Source organism: Marmota monax, unplaced genomic scaffold, assembly GCF_021218885.2.
Source record: "Marmota monax isolate L192 unplaced genomic scaffold, Marmota_monax_Labrador192_F-V1.1 WCK01_AAM20220418_F8-fsc00263, whole genome shotgun sequence".
NCBI lineage: Eukaryota > Metazoa > Chordata > Mammalia > Rodentia > Sciuridae > Marmota > Marmota monax.
The window spans coordinates 1,013,721-1,030,639 of NW_026693408.1; the positions used below are offsets into that span (position 1 = coordinate 1,013,721).

Consider the following 16,919-nt stretch of genomic DNA (forward strand, 5'->3'; position numbering starts at 1 on the left):
TTTGATCCTCAGCACCACATAAAACTAAATAAATAAAATAAAAATAAAGGTATTGTGTCCACTTACAACTAAAAATATTTAAAAAAAAAAAAAAGATGAATTAACCTTTTCCTCTAAAGAAACATATTTCCTACAATTATTTTTTTTTTTTGGTGGGGGGAAGAAGGTGCAAGGCGGGGGTGGGGGGTAGGATGGAGGGTACTGGGGACTGAACTCGGGGGCACTCTTTTGCTGAGGCTGGCTTTGAACTCACGATCCTCCTACCTCAGCCTCCCTAGCCACTGGGATTACAGGCATGTGGCCCTGAGCCCAGCTACATTTCCTGTAATTCAACTTCATAGAACACTCTAAGGCAAAGTTTCTTACATTCCTGAATGCCATTTTTGCAGTTTCCCTCATAATTTTATTAAAAACCAAAACATTTTTTAGTTGGAGACAGATACAATACTTTTATTTATTTTATGTGGTACTGAGGATCAAATCCAGTGTCTTAGACATGCCAGGCAAGCAGTCCACCACAGAGCAACAACCCCAGTTCCTCATAATTTTATTTAATGCTTGAAACCCACCACTTTCTTCATTTACTGGTTTTCTGTCAGGAGTCACCCTCCTCACAACACACACTTAAAACTGTAAGTTTGCAGGGCTGGGTTTGTGGTTCAGCGGTACAGCTGATCGCCTAGCATGTGTGAGACCCTGGGTTCAATCCTCAGCACCACACAAAAATAAATATATAGATAGGTGAAGTATTGTGTCCAACTACAACTAAAAGATAAATTATTGGGCTGGGGATGTGGCTCAAGCGGTAGCACGCTCGCCTGGCATGCATGCGGCCCGGGTTCGATCCTCAGCACCACATAAAAAAAACAACAACGATGTTGTGTCCGCCAAAAACTGAAAAATAAATATTAAAATTCTCTCTCCTCTCTCTCTCTTTAAAAAAATAAAAATAAAATAAAATAAAAGATACATTATTATAAGTTTGTAAACTCAAACTCTCTATAGCAGAGTCCCACTGAGCTAAGAAGCAACTGCTAGGTGGCTATAACTAATTATTAGGCTACTAATTAAAAGTGCTACACAACTGTCTTACAATGTGTCCATTTAAATTCTGTCTTGTAAAATTACAAATTACATTTATAGGCCTGGACCTTCAGAGAACTAGCAATTAAATATCAAAACTACAAATGAAAATCTTTTAACATCTGAGTCCATTGTTTTCTCTAGAAAACAGCTTTAAGTTATATGTGAATGTGAGTATTGTCTTATGATATCCCTTAATGTAAGCAAAGTTAATAAAAACAATACTATGGCCGGCGTGATGCATACCTGTAATCCCAGAGACTCAGGAGGTTGAGGAAGGAGGATAGCAAGTTCAAAGCCAGCCTCAGCAACTTAGTGGGGCTCTAAGCAACTTAGGGCTGGGGACATAGCCCAGTGGTTAAGCACCCCTGGGTTCAAAGCTGGTACCAAAAAAAAAAAAAAAAAAACCTTATGGTATATTTTCATTCTACACAGAACACCACCAAAAAGAATAAAATTTCAAAACTCAATTACTGATGTGATAAAATTGGTTATAGCCCCCCCACCTACACACACATACAAACTAGTAAAATCTGAATAAAGTATTACTAGATCAGTGAAGATAGTTCTTTAGATCTGGTCAAAGTTGTCTAGAAACCAGGTTGAAATTAACTTGGTTCTCTATATAAACTACAGCAAGACTCAGATATGTGATAAGAAACATAAGTCTGGTGAGATAGTCTTTCTCAATTAAGAAGGATTGGGGTGATGCGGATATAGGGGATTAGGTCTGTGGTAAGTACTAGTTTCTGGTCCCCAGTACTACGTAAAAGAAAGAAAAGAAAAGAAAGAAAAAGAAGGGCCTAAGGGATGGAAAGTGTAGTTTAGTGGTAGAATGCTTGACTACCATGTTTGAGGTCCTGGGTTCTATTTCCAACACCAGAAAAAAAGTGTGGGGAGGGGTTGGTAATCAAACAATTATCTACCTATACCCAGGTCAAAGCCTATCCTCTGTAATGATATAAACAAATATGAACAAATGTACACAAAGCCAAGAAAATAAAGCACATTTATAAGACAAAGATTTTTGGTTTGCTTCCCAGTTTCCCAAAGGCAAAGCAAAAAGGCCCAACTCTCAAATTATTAGGGTCAGAAGGAACCTTCAAAAGCACTTAATCCACTCACATTTAATATTTCATTTCACTTTTAACTTTTAGAAGAGTGAATTTATTTTTATAGAAATGGAAGTTGCCTATTTAAAAACTGAAATTCAGAAAATTAATTCCTCATACATAAGGCAGCAGCATATGTGGCAGAATAACCTGTCAAGTCAGAGAAGCCTGAATTCCAGTCTCTCCTGATTCTCTGTATGGCTTCCTTGGGCTTATTTAACTTCCAGAAGTCCTCCTTTCCCTATTTTAGATGTGTGTTTAAACTACTTGCTCAACAGCTTGCTGTGAAAATATGAAAATATAATTCATCTATCAGTCAGGTACACTTTATAGGCATATTCAAATGTCCTGGTCTTCAAAACACAACATGTACATCAGATGACTAAATTTTAAATTCTCATATATTATTTTTTTTCCCTTCCAGCGCTGGGAATTGAACACAGGAAATGCTAGGCAAGTGCTCTGCTACCGAGCTACACCTCCAACCACTAAATTCTCATTTGACCAAAACATCTAATATGGCTAGAGGATTCTACATAACAAGCTATATTAATTGTAAACTTGCTTTCTTGCAACTACATTATGTGATTTCTTCAACTCTTACATCCAACAGTGTATAAGATATAAACTTCCATGTTCATCTTTTTTCCTTATCCTTAAATTACTTTTAATGAAACCCCTTAAATTATTTTTTGTAAATTACAATACTGTTCTCAGCACAATTTTTGAAAGTCCATGTTATTTTCTATACATTTACATGAGACTTCAACTAACACAAGTTTGTTTGTTTGTTTTCTATTTTTTGGCATAATGGGGATTGAACCCAGAGCCTCACTCATGCTAGACAAGCGCTCTACCACTGAGCTATATCCCCAGCCCTTTGTAAACGGATAGGGCCTTACTAAATTGCTGAGGCGGACCTCAAATTTACAATCCTCCTGCCTCAGTCTACCAAACAGCTGGGATTATGGGCATGTGCCACCACACTTGGCATAAACATCCTATTTTTTAACAAAAGCAGATTTACTCTATAACATTTCAGCAAATCCTGACAATATTTAGGTCAACTTTAAAAATGGGAAAACACTTAGCAGAAATATTAAATTTGTCAAAAGGCAGAAATAAGGGTCCATTTGGACTGGGCTGTGGCTCAGTGGCAGAGAGCTTGCCTCGCATACGTGAGGCACTGGGTTCGATCCTCAGCATCACATAAAAAAATAAAGATATTGTGTCCATGTATAACTAAAAAAAAATTTTTAAATAAGGGTCCATTCAACAACAAAAAAACCTTTAAAACAAATTGGAACAAAGTATTTTTAAGCTTATTGCCAATTTTATGTTTTATCTTTCCAAATAAAGAGATTCTTTTATCTTTTGACTCTAAATCAGGCTGGCAAAGTTCCTGTTTATTCCTAGTTTGTTAAGTGTTTATCATGAAAGGATATTTTTTCTCTAAGATGAACAGTTTCTGTCCTTTATTAATGTGATATGTTACATTCATTTTTATATGTTGAACCAACCTTGCCTTCCTGGGATAAATTCCAATTGGTCATAGTATATAATCCTTTTTATACAATACTGCATGCTGCTGGTTTCAGTTTACTAACATTTTACTGAAGATTTCTGCATCTGTTTTCAGAAGAGATAGTGGTCTGTTTTCTTGTAAAGTCTCTTATTTTGGTATCAGGTTAGTACTGGCTTCACAGAATGAGCTAGAAACCCTTGAAGAATCTGTAAACTATTTTTAATTTAAAAGTATTTGCTAAAATTTATTTGTGAGCCACTTGGTTTGGGGCTTTTCTTTATTAGACTTTCTTTCTTAAAAGAAGAAATTTCCAACCCAGGTGCTGTGGCATATGCCTATAGTCCCAACTACTCAGCAGTCTGAGGCACAAGGATCACTTGCACCCAGGAATTTGAGATCAGCATAGACAACCACAACAAAACCTACTTCTCTCTCCCTCCCACCCGCTCCGTACTCACAAAGAAAAAAAAAAAGAAATTTCCATTCTAACTTCTTTAATCTATGAAAAATTAAAAAGAGGAACAGAAAAAAATGACCTCATGTTCTTGATTGTTTTAAAAAAACATTGATTTTAAAAATAGGCAGTGTATAAATAAAAAGAGGGAGTCTTTCTTTCATATAAGCTATTAATTCATCTAGTATGCCCTCTTAAAATTTTAAGTCTTATTTGTGAGGTTAGACAGCTTAAGTAATCTACTAATATTCGAAAACAGAAACATCATACTCAATAAGGTCCATTCAGAAAAACCCAAGAGGTTCTATTATCCCCATTTTACATGTAATGAAATTAAAACCAAAAGAAATTACTTAATCTGTCTACAGTCACAGCTAGACACATGTTCATAAGCAAAAATTCAAGTCACAATCCCTGGATTGCTATTTAAAAACTTGTCACCTTGAGTAAAATTACTAAGCTCAGGGCCTCAGTTTCTTCATCTCTAAAACGACAGTAACAACACTATGTATAAAACAAAATACATGTAAAAGTACTTATGATAGTGTCTGGTTTACCGCATCTGCTCAAGATTAACAGTAATTTTTGCTATTACTAAATATTTCTCTTAACAGTTTTTAAAATTTAATGGTTACAAAACTGAATTTTAAGGCAAATACTGTAAAAATCTTAGATTGGAAAGGAACGACCCAAAAGAAATTTATTTTTTATTTTTTATTTTTAGTTGTAGTTGGACACAATATTTTATTTATTTTTATGTGGTGCTGAGGATCGAACCCAGCATCTCTCACATGCTAGGCAAGCGCTCTACTGCTGAGCCACAACCCCAGCGCCCTCCCAAAAGGAATTTGATTCCAATCACAGATGAACATTTTGCTACTAGTATCATATTTTCCACTATATTTTGAACCTGCAGATTTTACTACTTCAATCTAGTCAAAAATGAAAACATTCAAGGAAGGGAAATACATAAAACTCAGACTGGTCTTTATTGTAAATGCCTGTCTATTTAAAAAATAGATGAAATAGGCATGGGGGTAAAGGTCTGTAACCCCACCAACTGAGGATAAGGCAAAAGGCTCTCAAGTTCAAAACCAACCTCAGTGAGACCTTGTCTCAAAATTAAAAAAGGGCCAGGCACAATGGCACATGCTTGTAATGCCAGCAGCTCAGGAGGCTGAGGCAAGAGGATCCAGAGTTCAATGTCAGCCTCAGCAACTTTGTGAGGCCCTAAGCACCTCAGCAAGACCCTGTCTCTAAATATTAAAAAGGGCTGGAGATGCGGCTCAATGATTAAGAGCCCCTGGGTTCAATCCCAGGTACCCAAAAAGTTTTTAAAATAAAGAGGGACTGGGGATGTGGCTTAGTGGTTAAGTCAATCCCAGGTACCAAAAATAAATAAATAAATAGAAATAAATGCAGCTGGATGTGATAGCACATTCCTACAGTCCTAGTAACTTGAAGGCTAAGGTAAGGTCCAGAGGTTTCAGACCAGCCTGTGTAAATACAAAGAGACTCACCTCAAAAATAAAATAGATCTATACTGCCTCATTTACATTTTTGGATTTTGTTTTTCATTAACAAGAACATCAGAACTGATTTTTCCATAGCACTTTTTAAAATTTTTTTTAATTTTAAATATTTAGTTGTAGCTGGACACAATGCCTAAATTTTTTTGTGTGATGCTGAGGATTGAACCCAGTGCCTCCCACATGCTAGGCAAGTGCTCTACCACTGAACTACAACCCCAGCTCCTCCACAGCACTTTTTTTCCTATTAACTAAATAGGTTTAAGATGTGACCAATAATATATGCTAAAGATCCTCTAAATTATTTTTCTTTATTCTCAAATATTTTTTACAGTCCACAGTTAAGCTTAATTTACAAGTGCATTTATTGGAGCTGGGAATGTGGCTCAGTGGGGGAAAAAAAAAAGTACATTTGTTGTTATAACACAGCATTCAACCAGCACTTTCCTGGTAATTTTTTTTTTTTTAATGTGGTGCCTCACACATGCTAGGCATGCACTCTACCACTGAGCCACAGCCACAGCCCTCCTGAAGTTTTGCAATAAGCTAACTATCTAGGTTAGAACTTAGGTACTTTCATTATTTCCTAGGAATTATTATGAACTGCCAATTCTGTCTAATTCATTATACTTTTCAAAATAGTTTTATATTCACCAGCTTATTGCCCCCTAAAGGTGAGGTATCCAGGAGACCCTCTCTCCCACTTTGAAGAGGTGGAAACTAAAGAGTTACATATGCTAGTTATCATACTGGCCTCAGAATTCAAGTCTAAGAAACTTGCTTAAGCTTACCAAGTGCTACTTTATTCCCTTAGGCTATCTTGCAGGGCAAGTGAACTCTGTAACTAAAAGGATGCAATGGTGTGATTGCCAAAACTGTCACAGTGCTCTTAAAAGATAATAAGCTAATTGAACTGTAGAGTTAAGATAGTAAGGTGGAGAAGGAGAGGCTAACACCCATTTTCAGATAAGCATGAAAATTTCTGTTGTGTTATTCACTCCAATACACAGTTCACTAGGGCCTTCTCATGATCAGTGACCTGGCTAGTTTGTGTACCCAGGCTGATGGAAAGGAGAATTCCCACATGGCTTTTTTTTTTTTTTCTCTAAACAGAAGGTTTTTAAAATCTTCCCTTATGAAAATTTTTTTTTAATTCTTCCCTTTAAAAAAAATTAAGCAAAAAACCTTCCATTTCCTAAATTAGAGGTAAAGAAACTTAACTATGGTTCACCTTTGTCCTCTCAACCTTTTAATATTCAGCTCAGTTTAACCTCCCTCAACTAGCAATAGCTTTTGTCATGGCAACACAGGGTCCAGTTTCTTCTTCCCATCAACATAAATGTGACTTCAGGCCCTGAGAAACAGGACCAACAAAGACATCCTATAGGATGTCAGTTAAGTGGACCAAAGCATTTAGACTATAATGGTTTACTGCAATAGTTATTGATCAAGCAGTTACTACATATGACTTTCCTGCATAAGCATTTTAATTCAATCTTCATAAGTCTATAAGGTATTACTTAATAATCTATTACTGGGGTGTGGGACACAAAGGTAAAAGCCCAAATTCGCACAGCAACAAATGGCAGATGAAGTGCTTGAACCAGGGCCTTTATCTTAGCAGTCAATTAAAATCCCAACAGGACCATTAAACTAATCGCATGACCTTGGACCAGTCACTTCAAGCCTCTAACGCCTCAGTTTCCTCCACTGTAAAGCGAAGTGTGCTATGCTAGGTGAGATTTGGGTTGTTTTCCTGCTTTTAATGTCGGGTGGAATCTCCGACTGAATTACTCCCCACCCCCCGAGTAAGTGCTGTAATGGCTAAGCCTGAAGTTTTCCAACCACTGCGCGTTCTAGTACATTCTCCTTCCTCTTCAGGGTGCTAGGGTCCCGTTTTCGTTTAGAGGTCTTATTACAAATTCTGAACCTGCAATAGTAATTCTACATATCTTCTCTTAGTCTAATTCATCTTTCCCTGCTACTTAGGGGAACCCACTAGGCCCGATCCTCCCGGGGACCACCGGATTACTCGGCCCACCTCGAAACTGCCCAGGCAGCCAGTAATAGGCCTAAGAATGCCCTGGAAGCAAAGCCATAAGAACAAGTTCGCCTTCTCAAAGGTCAAGGGAGGCCCAGGGCACCTGCCACGCCTCCCGACCCCGGTGGCGCGGCCTGGGCCTGGTTCCCCAACTCAAGGGGCCGGGTTCAGGCCTCACCCCTCCTGGCCGGCGAGTTCGCCGGAGCCTGGGCCCTCGAAAAGCCAGCCCAATCCCTGGCCGCTGGCCACGCCCGACCCCTTTGGTCGCGGTGAAGCGTTCCCAGGCCCCCCGAGGTCCTCACAGGCCGGAGGACGCGTGCAGGCCTCCAGTCTCACCTCGAGCCTCCCGGGGACCACCGGCAGTGCCTGCGCCTTCTCCCACCCGCACACCTGGCCCCGAGCTGCAGTGAAGACAGCGGCGGAGGCGGCCCGACCGTCACGTGCTGCAGAACCAAAAGGCCTCGGCTGCCGCTGCCGCGCGACCGAGCCCCACCGCACGAAACCCAGCCCTGGGCCCGCCCCTCGATTCTGAGTAGCTATGACTAGCACTAAGTCCCGCCCCACCTCGCAAGCTCCTAGCTTCGGTTGGTCGCTGTGATCATCGCTCTACTTACCTTTCCATACGCCCCCTAGGGCTATTCTTCGTGGAGTGTGAGGATTGGCCGAGAGTGAGGCAGGAAGTGGTTGTTGGTTGGACAGGAGGCAAGAAGCAGGGCGGTAATCGGGGTCGCGCGCGTCCTGAGGCGCGGAGGGGTCGGCTGGCGTTCCCGCGCTCTGTTGCCCTGGTGCCTTAGTGGGCGCACCGCCCGCCTTTACAATCCAACGAAAAGTTATACCCCCTGGGTTCCTGACCCTGGGACGGGTATCCAGTGCCCTTCCCTGAAGGGGTGCATGGCAGCTGATACAACGGGTGGGAAGTGGGATCGGCCGTCATGAAGGGTAATTTGCTTGTGCAGAGAGTGCAGGCCCCGACGGGTCGCGGGCGGATCCCGGCACCGGCTGCTTTACCCTGCCGAGAGTACGCTGCGCGGCGCTACGTGGGCCGGCGCCACCGTTCCTGCAGAGTCATCGCTCTGTGCCCCGGAGCCTGTAGCCTAATAGTTACCCAATATAAAACAGTCCAGAATAATATAATCAGAGGTTATTTCAGTTTTCCATTTGTGATGATTCCTAAAGTGAGATTAAAGGGCTGGAATATGGCTCAGGAGTAGAGCACTTCCCTCGCACGCGTGAGGCCCTGGGTTGGATCCTCACCACCACGTAAAAAAATAAAAATAAAGTTATGTGTCCATCTACAACTAAATATATTTTGTAAAAAATAAAATGATTGAATGTAAGAGTCTAGCGATAATAAGACGGCAGGATTGAGAAAAGGATGGTGCAATGGGAAGACTTAAAATACGCCAGTTTTTGAAAACCGCTCTTAGCACATTTTCCGTTTTCAATATGCTGAGATCCTCAAAAAAATGGAAGTAACTCTGAGTTTTGGTTTATTCGTTTTGTTTTTTGGGGTTGTTTTGTTTTTGTTTTTGTAGGGCCTGGTCTCTGTCCTCCATTTGTTTGGAGACCCAAAGACGTGAATACTAAGGTGGGAAAAAAAATAGTTATTTGGTATATCACCTATATATAGCCAATTTTATTCCCTCCTACGTGGAAAGAGGGAAAAAAAAAGTTAGGATTTAATATTTGCCTCAGGTTAGTAAATTCCAATGCTCAACCCCTAAGTTTGTGTAAGAGCATTTTGCTTTCCTTATTTAACTAGAGAAGTGGGTATTCAAAATAGAATAAAATTCTGAAGACAGGTGTAAAGGCCCCATATGTAGTAATCATAGCTGCCCTGCAGGCTGAGGCGGGAGGATGGCTTGCACCTTGGAGTTCTAGGCCAATCTGGGCAACAAAAAGAGACTCTGTCTTCAAATAAATGAAAAAAGCTGAGGATGTAGCTCAGTGGTAGTGTGTCCCTAGATTCAATCCTGGTACCACTAATAATCATAGTAAATAATAACAACAAAAGGGGCTGGGGAATTAGCTAGCTGGTAGGGCCCTTGCAGAACATGCAAAAGGCTCTGGATTCAATCCCCAGCATTTGCGGGGGGGGGGGGGGGGGGGTGGGGGGTGGGGGGGGGGGGGGTGGAGTTAAGGGAATGTATGTGAGCTAAGCTAGCAAAGGTATAACTGTTAAAAGATGATGGTACTGAAGAGAATTTAGTAGGGTTCTGAAAGAACAACTGTTTCCATGTTGGTTGGACTTAGTGGGATATGCAGGATTTCCATAGGTGGAGAGTTGGAGGAAGGCTTCTTTTTTTATTATTATTTTTTAGTTGTGGTTGGACACAATACCTTTATTTTATTTTTTTTTAATGTGGTGCTAAGGATGAACCTAGGGCCTCACATGTACTAGGCCTATGCTCTACCACTGAGCTTCAACCCCAGGCCCTGGAGGAAGGCTTCTTTAAATAATATGAATGCAGGAAAATAGGCCTGCTGTGTTTGGGGACATCATGTATAGACTTTTGGCTGGAGAAGTGTGTCATGAACATGAGTGATGGGAGATGGGCTCCAGAGTTGGTTTGGGATTAGGCCTTAAAAGCCTAGCCAGAAGCCAGGCGCAGTGGTGCACCCTGTAATCCCAGCAGCTCAGGAGACTGAGGCAGGAGGATGCAAGTTCAAAGCCAGCCTCAGCAAAAGCGAGGCACTAAGCAACTCAGTGAGACCCTGTCTCTAAATAAAATACAAAATAGGTTTGGAGATGTGGCTCAGTGTCAAGTGCCCCTGAGTTCAATCCCTGGTACCCCGCTTTTCCAAAAAAAAAAAAAAAAAAAGACTAGCCAGAGAATTTGTAGGGACATATGTTGGATTTTAGACTTGGATCATGATTTAGATGTTTATGTTAATACCATTCCAGGAAGGTCTGAAAACAGCTTTGAGAACAGTTAGGAAGCTACGTCTTGAAGTTGATAAAAAGGGCAGAACTGGAGAGTGTCAGGGCATACAAAACAAACCAATAAATGTTGATACTAGAAAATGGTCCGTTGGACTCAGGAGGCTATGGAAAGATGCTAACATTAAGGGTTTGAGACTGGATGAGGAGGTGAAAATGTAGAGCTCCAACAAAAAGGCAATCCAAGCATGGCTGATCCTGGGCTGTCCCCTAAACACAGGACTGGATGTGGAGGTTTTTCAGCTCACATATAATGTTTTTCAAAGGAGGAAGTTAAGGAAAAAACCCTGAAGAATGGGGTCTTTTCTTGATAATCCAAAGGTACTTTGAGGTATTAGAGTATCTTACTAAAAGAAATAACCATTATCGTTCTTAGATGTAGAAGGAATGGGAAACTGAATTGAATGTGTTCTTTTGTTTTTTGTTTTTTTAGCAGCACTGGACCATCGAACACAAGAGAGCTTTTATTTTAAGACAGGGTTGTTGAGACTGGCCTCAAATTTATGATCCTCCTGCCTCAGCCTCCTGGGTCACAAACATATTCTGACTTTATAGTATAACTTGGAAAATGGTTTTTGAAATAAATTATTTATATCCATTTTAAAATTCTCATGTCCTTGATCCAGAAATTCCATCTTGGCTGTCTATTAATAATTGAAAAAATATATCCACTACATTTACTATGCTTAATGTAAAAATGCTGGGCATAGTGGTGCATATCTGTAATCCTGATGACTTGAGAGTCTGAGACAGGAGGATCAAAAGCTAGAGGCCAGCCTGAACAACTTAGCCTTGTCTCAAAATAAAAAATAAGACAGGAGGACTGGGGTTGTGGCTCAGTAGTAGAGCGCTCGCCTCGCACCTGTTAGACCCTGGGTTCGATCCTCAGCACCACATGAAAATAAACAAAATAAATAAATAATATTTAAAAAAGAAAGAATGAAAGACAGGAGATGTAGCTCAAAAGTAGAGCATCCCAGGTTCAATCCCCAGTAAAAAAAAAATTATAGTACCAATATCCTGGACATAACTTACCATGATAGATAAATGACTAGATAAAATATAGGCCATCTTTATAATTGTTTTGCACTGTTGGAAAGCATCAGGTGTGCACCTGTGTGTTCTGATATACAGTGATCAGTGAGATTTATTATAATGTAAAAAAGCTCTGCATATTAGTATGCTTCCTTTCACGTGGAAAACATACATGAATTGTCATAAACTTGGACTAATAAGCTCACTGGAAAGATGCACAAGAAACTAACAGTGGCCGATGCTAGAAAGGGAGACTGAGACTCTAGAAATAGAAAGTTTATTTTAATATATAACATGCATATATTTTTTCAGTAAAGAATCAATTTCAGCCTTTATGCTTAGTGTTTTTGTTTTAAAGACAGAATTTTGAAAATGACTACACAAAATTCTTGATCCATGTGTGAGACAATGAAAGAAAGCTTAGAGGTAAAATGATTGGGTTATGAGAGCCTTAACCTAATCATGTGTTAAACCCCTGGTAGAGAATAGCTGAATGGTGACTTTAGGTTGGTAGGATATGGCTAAAGGAGGTGGGCCACTGGGGGCTTGTCTTTGGTAACATATATTTTGTAAGCTGAGCTTAGTCTCTCTCTTTGCTTCCTGGTGCCACATTCCCCACTGCTTTCCTCTGCCACACACTTCTACCTTGATGTTCTGTATCACTGTGTGCCCCAAGGAATGGAGCTGGCCATCTATGAGCCATAGACATGAGCCCCCAAATAAACTTTTCCTCTTTAAAATTGTTCTTGTCAGGCATTTTGGTCACAGCAAGTAGAAAAACTGACTAAAATAGAAAAGAAAGAATTAAGTATATTGGGACAGCAAAGTAGCCAAGGAAAGGAAAAGGAGTTCCACCTGGCTTTATGCCACCTTGAGCTGAGAATTGCAATAGAGGTTGCCCTTCCTTTCAAGGCCACCTGATATCTGCTCCCTCTTCCTCCCTTCCCTTGTTAGTCACACTCACTCACTATTCTACATGGCTTAAGATGCCTGCCAGCTCTCCTGTACACACTGCCCCTCCTCAGGTCCCAGGCCAACTGGAGTTTTCTATATACTGAGAACTAATATGTCCCCAAACTCTTTCAGTTGTGGAATCTCCTCTCAAAATGTTCAGATGCATTAGGTAAGCTATCCATTTTGTCCTCTGGTTGAGGATTATCACAGAGTATTTATCTTCTTTTTATAGTTTGCACTTTAGCCCCTTATTCTGGATTTGGATCTCCTGATGTTATGATTTGGATATGTGATGTCCTCCCAAAAGCTCATGTGTGAGAAATGCAATAACGTTCAGAAATGAAATGATTAGATTATGAGAGTTGTAACCTAATGAGTGGATTAATGTACGTGAATGGTTAACTGGGTGGTAAATGTAGGCAGGTAGGGTGTGGCCAGAGGAAGTAGGTCACTGGGGGCATAACTTTGGTATTTATATTTTATCACTGGTGAGCAGAGCCCTCTCTTCTTCCTGGTTGTCATGAACTGAATAGCCGTCCTCCACCATGTCCTTCCTTCATGACATTCTCCCTCACCTTCGCCCAGAGCAATGGAGTCAGCCAACCATGGAACCTCTGAAACCCTGAGCCAAAATAAACCTTTCCCCTTCTAAGTTGTTCTTGTCTAGTTTTTTGGTCACAGGGATGAAAAGATGACTGATACACCTGATTACTCAACCTCTCCACCCACATTTTAAGATAACAATTTTGAGCTGGGCACAGTGGGACATGCCTGTGATCCCAGCTACTCAGGAGACTGAGGCAGAAGGATAACAAGCTGGAGACCAGCCTCAGCAACTTAGTGAGAACCTGACTCAAAATAAAGGACTGGGGGGCTGGGGATGTGGCTCAAGCGGTAGCGCGCTCGCCTGGCATGCGTGCGGCCCGGGTTCCATCCTCAGCACCACATACAAACAAAGATGTTGTATCCGCCGAAAACTAAAAAATAAATATTTAAAAAAAATTTCTCTCTCTCTCTCTCTCTCTCTCTCTCTCTCTCTTTAAAAAAATAAATAAATAAAGGACTGGAGTCAGTTGCATTGGCACACACCTGTAATCCCAGTGGCTCACAAGTTCAAAGCTAGCTTCAACAACTTAGTTTGGCCTGGTATCAAAAAAAAAAAAAAAGGGGCTGGGGTTGTGGCTCAGCGGTAGAGCGCTCGCCTAGCATGCCCAGGGCCCTGGGTTCGATCCTCAGCACCACAGAAAACTAAATGTTTGGAATAAATGTATTGTGTTCAACTGCAACTAAAAAAAAAAATAAATATTAAAAAAAAAAAAAGACTGGGGGTATAGCTCAGTGGTACTAGCACTAGGAGAACAAAAAAAAATTTTGTTGTACAGTTCCATGATTTTGAAAAATATACAGCTATACCATGTAGCCATTATCATTATGCAGATATACAATATTTATATTGCCTCAAAAGATTTTCTCTGAAGTTCTTTATTTCCAAGATACCAAATTTATATATGGTGTTTTCTCATGACCAATGGTGATATCCTTTTTACTGACACTACTTTTGTAAGCTCAACTTAATTCTGACACTAACTACCCAGAATTGGCATCAGACTCCAAAGGCTGAAAGGTTCAGTCAGCTACAAACATGGTGCTGATGCTGGGCTAACTACAAATCTGGGGGTTCTTATAAGTTTCTCTCAGGTTCCATAATTTGCTAAATAAAATGAGTCATAGAATTCAGCAACTCAGAACTTTAAGTTTACTGGTTCATTTTATGTATATATTTGGGGAAGGAGGGGGTAGTGGGGTGCTTTACTGAGCTACATCCTATCTCTTTTCTGAGATAGGGTCTTGCTGAGTTGCCAAGGGTCTCACCAAGTTGCTGACGCTGGCCTCAAACTTGCCATCTCTGCCTCACCCTCCCAGTGCCAGCATGCCCAGTCTTTACTGGATCCTTATAAAGAATATAACCTAGGAACAGACTAATGGAAGAGATGTACAAGGGCAAGGGTGGTTCCCACAGTCTGGCTGGGCACAAATAACAGAGCCGCCAGAAAGCACTTGTATGTTCAAACAGGAAACTTTATTGCCTGAACTCCACCAGAACTCCACGCACCCTTCCTGGGAACTCACCCAGCCTCCACCGGGCTCCGCGCACTCACTCGGAACCCCGCGAGAACTCAACTGGGAACTGGAACTCCAAAGTAGCGGGCGCCCGAGGCAGCAAGAGCTGCCCTATTGCCGGACAGCAAAGGTCTACATACAACTGAATACACAGCTTAACATAACCATCATCATCTCAATGGCTCGCTGGCCTCACCTCTCAACCACTCCCTTCTGGCAAAATGCCATGCGTCATCCCTACTCAGCTGTGCCCCTCAACAGGTGGTGTGCCACTTTCCTGGTACCTCACCTGCTGACCAACCCAGAAGCACTCCAAATTCCATCAGTTTAGAGGTTTTAATGGAGGTTTCATTTTGTATGTATGGTTGATTAAATCATTAGCCATAGGTAACTGAACTTACCTCCCCTTCCTCCAGGGTGAGGATTGAAATTTCCAACCCTCTATTTATATGTTTAGTTCCTTTGATCATCAGCCCCTATCTTGAATCTGTCTGGGGGCTACCTATACCCACCTCACTGGCATAAATATGGTTGAAAGGGGCTCATTATGCATAACAAAAGAAACTATCACTCAGAAGACTGTTAAGAGTTTTTAGGAACTCTGTTCTAGAACTCAGAAACCAAAAATAACTTTTATTGTATTTACACCCATTCCAATCAATCCCTACAAATAGGCTTAGGCAAAAGGCTTACTTGAGATAAGCCTTTTCGCAGCAGAATATAACAGACTCTAGTATGGCAATATGTAAAACAGTGGCTGTGTAACCGATGTGATTCTGCAATCTGTATACGGGGTAAAAATGGGAGTTCATAACCCACTTGAATCAAAGTGTGAAATATGATATGTCAAGAACTATGTAATGTTTTGAACAACCAACAATAAAAATTTAAAAATAAATAAATAAATAAATAAATAATTTAACAAAAAAAAAAAAAAGAGAGATAAGCCTTTTCTTTCTAGGGCTTCATAGAAATGGAATTTCACAGATATAATAGTCATCTCTTGCCCAAGTTTTGGGTTTGCCAGAGGTTTCAGTTACCCTTGGCCAACTTTGCTCCAAAAATAGTACATGGAAAATTCCAGAAATAAAAATTCATGAGATTTAAATAACTTATATTACAATATGTTGTCAAAATTATTTTATTTTATTATTAATGTTGGTAATCTCTCATTGTGCCTAATTTATAAATTAAATTTTATTGTATATGTTTAAGGAAAAAACAAAGTGATGGTGATAAACCCGATCTGATTTATTTATTTGTTTATTTAAAAATATTTTTTTAAAAATATTTTAAAAAAATATTTTTAAAATATTCTCTGTTGTAGACAGAGACAATATCTTTATTTTGTTTATTTAGTTTTTTATGTGGTGCTGAGGATCAAACCCAGTGCCTCACGCATGCTAGGCAAGCACTCTACCACTGAGCCACAACCCCAGCCCCCCTCATCTGATTTATTATATGATCATTTTGTGTGACCATATAATGACTATGATTCTAGGTTATCTTGATCCACCTGAAAAATGACAATACATGTAGTGTAATAACTTGAAAATAATCAATGTTAAGTTATAGACTTGCTTAAAGAACATGTAACTAAAATAGGTAAATTTTGTTACTACCAGTTGCCATTAAATGTATTGTAAAATTAAAATAAATAAATAAAAAATAAAAAGGGCCAGGATGTAGCTCAGTGGTTAAGCACCCGTCAGTTAAATCCCCTGTACCAAAACAAACATAATCAAAGTCTCAAAAGTCAAATCGAGATTACTATGAGGAAAAACAAGATTTTTCTTCCTTTGTAATTGAGTATTGCTCTTGGTTGTTAGGAGAGGGGACCCTGACACTAGCCAGTGTGGCACAAATGCCTGTGGTGTGGAAAACTGGAAAAATAACTTTTAGTTCCTCTTCTTATTTCCTCACTGATGTGAGGTTGAATTTTATGTCATTAGACTCAGACCTATTGGGACCTGGCAGTCCCTTCTTCATGGGTTCTGAATCTATTATTTTCAGTAATGACACGGATGTGGAGTCTCTCAAAGGAGCTAGGGAACAACTATTTTTTGTTTGTTTTAAATTGTGAATCTAAATTCTGCAGTTTTCATTAAATTTCCTCAAAATCTA

The 16,919-nt window shown here is 40.1% G+C and overlaps 1 protein-coding gene across 1 annotated transcript in view; it reads right to left on the reverse strand.

Moving 5' to 3' along the window:
* Positions 1 to 8,243, reverse strand: part of Canx (calnexin) — a 36,724-nt gene extending 28,481 nt beyond the window's left edge. Inside the window, exon 1 of the mRNA XM_046457123.2 lies at positions 8,081 to 8,243. The gene's annotated coding sequence lies outside the window, so the exon portion shown is untranslated. The remainder of the gene's footprint in view (positions 1 to 8,080) is intronic.
* Positions 8,244 to 16,919: the final 8,676 nt, after the last annotated feature.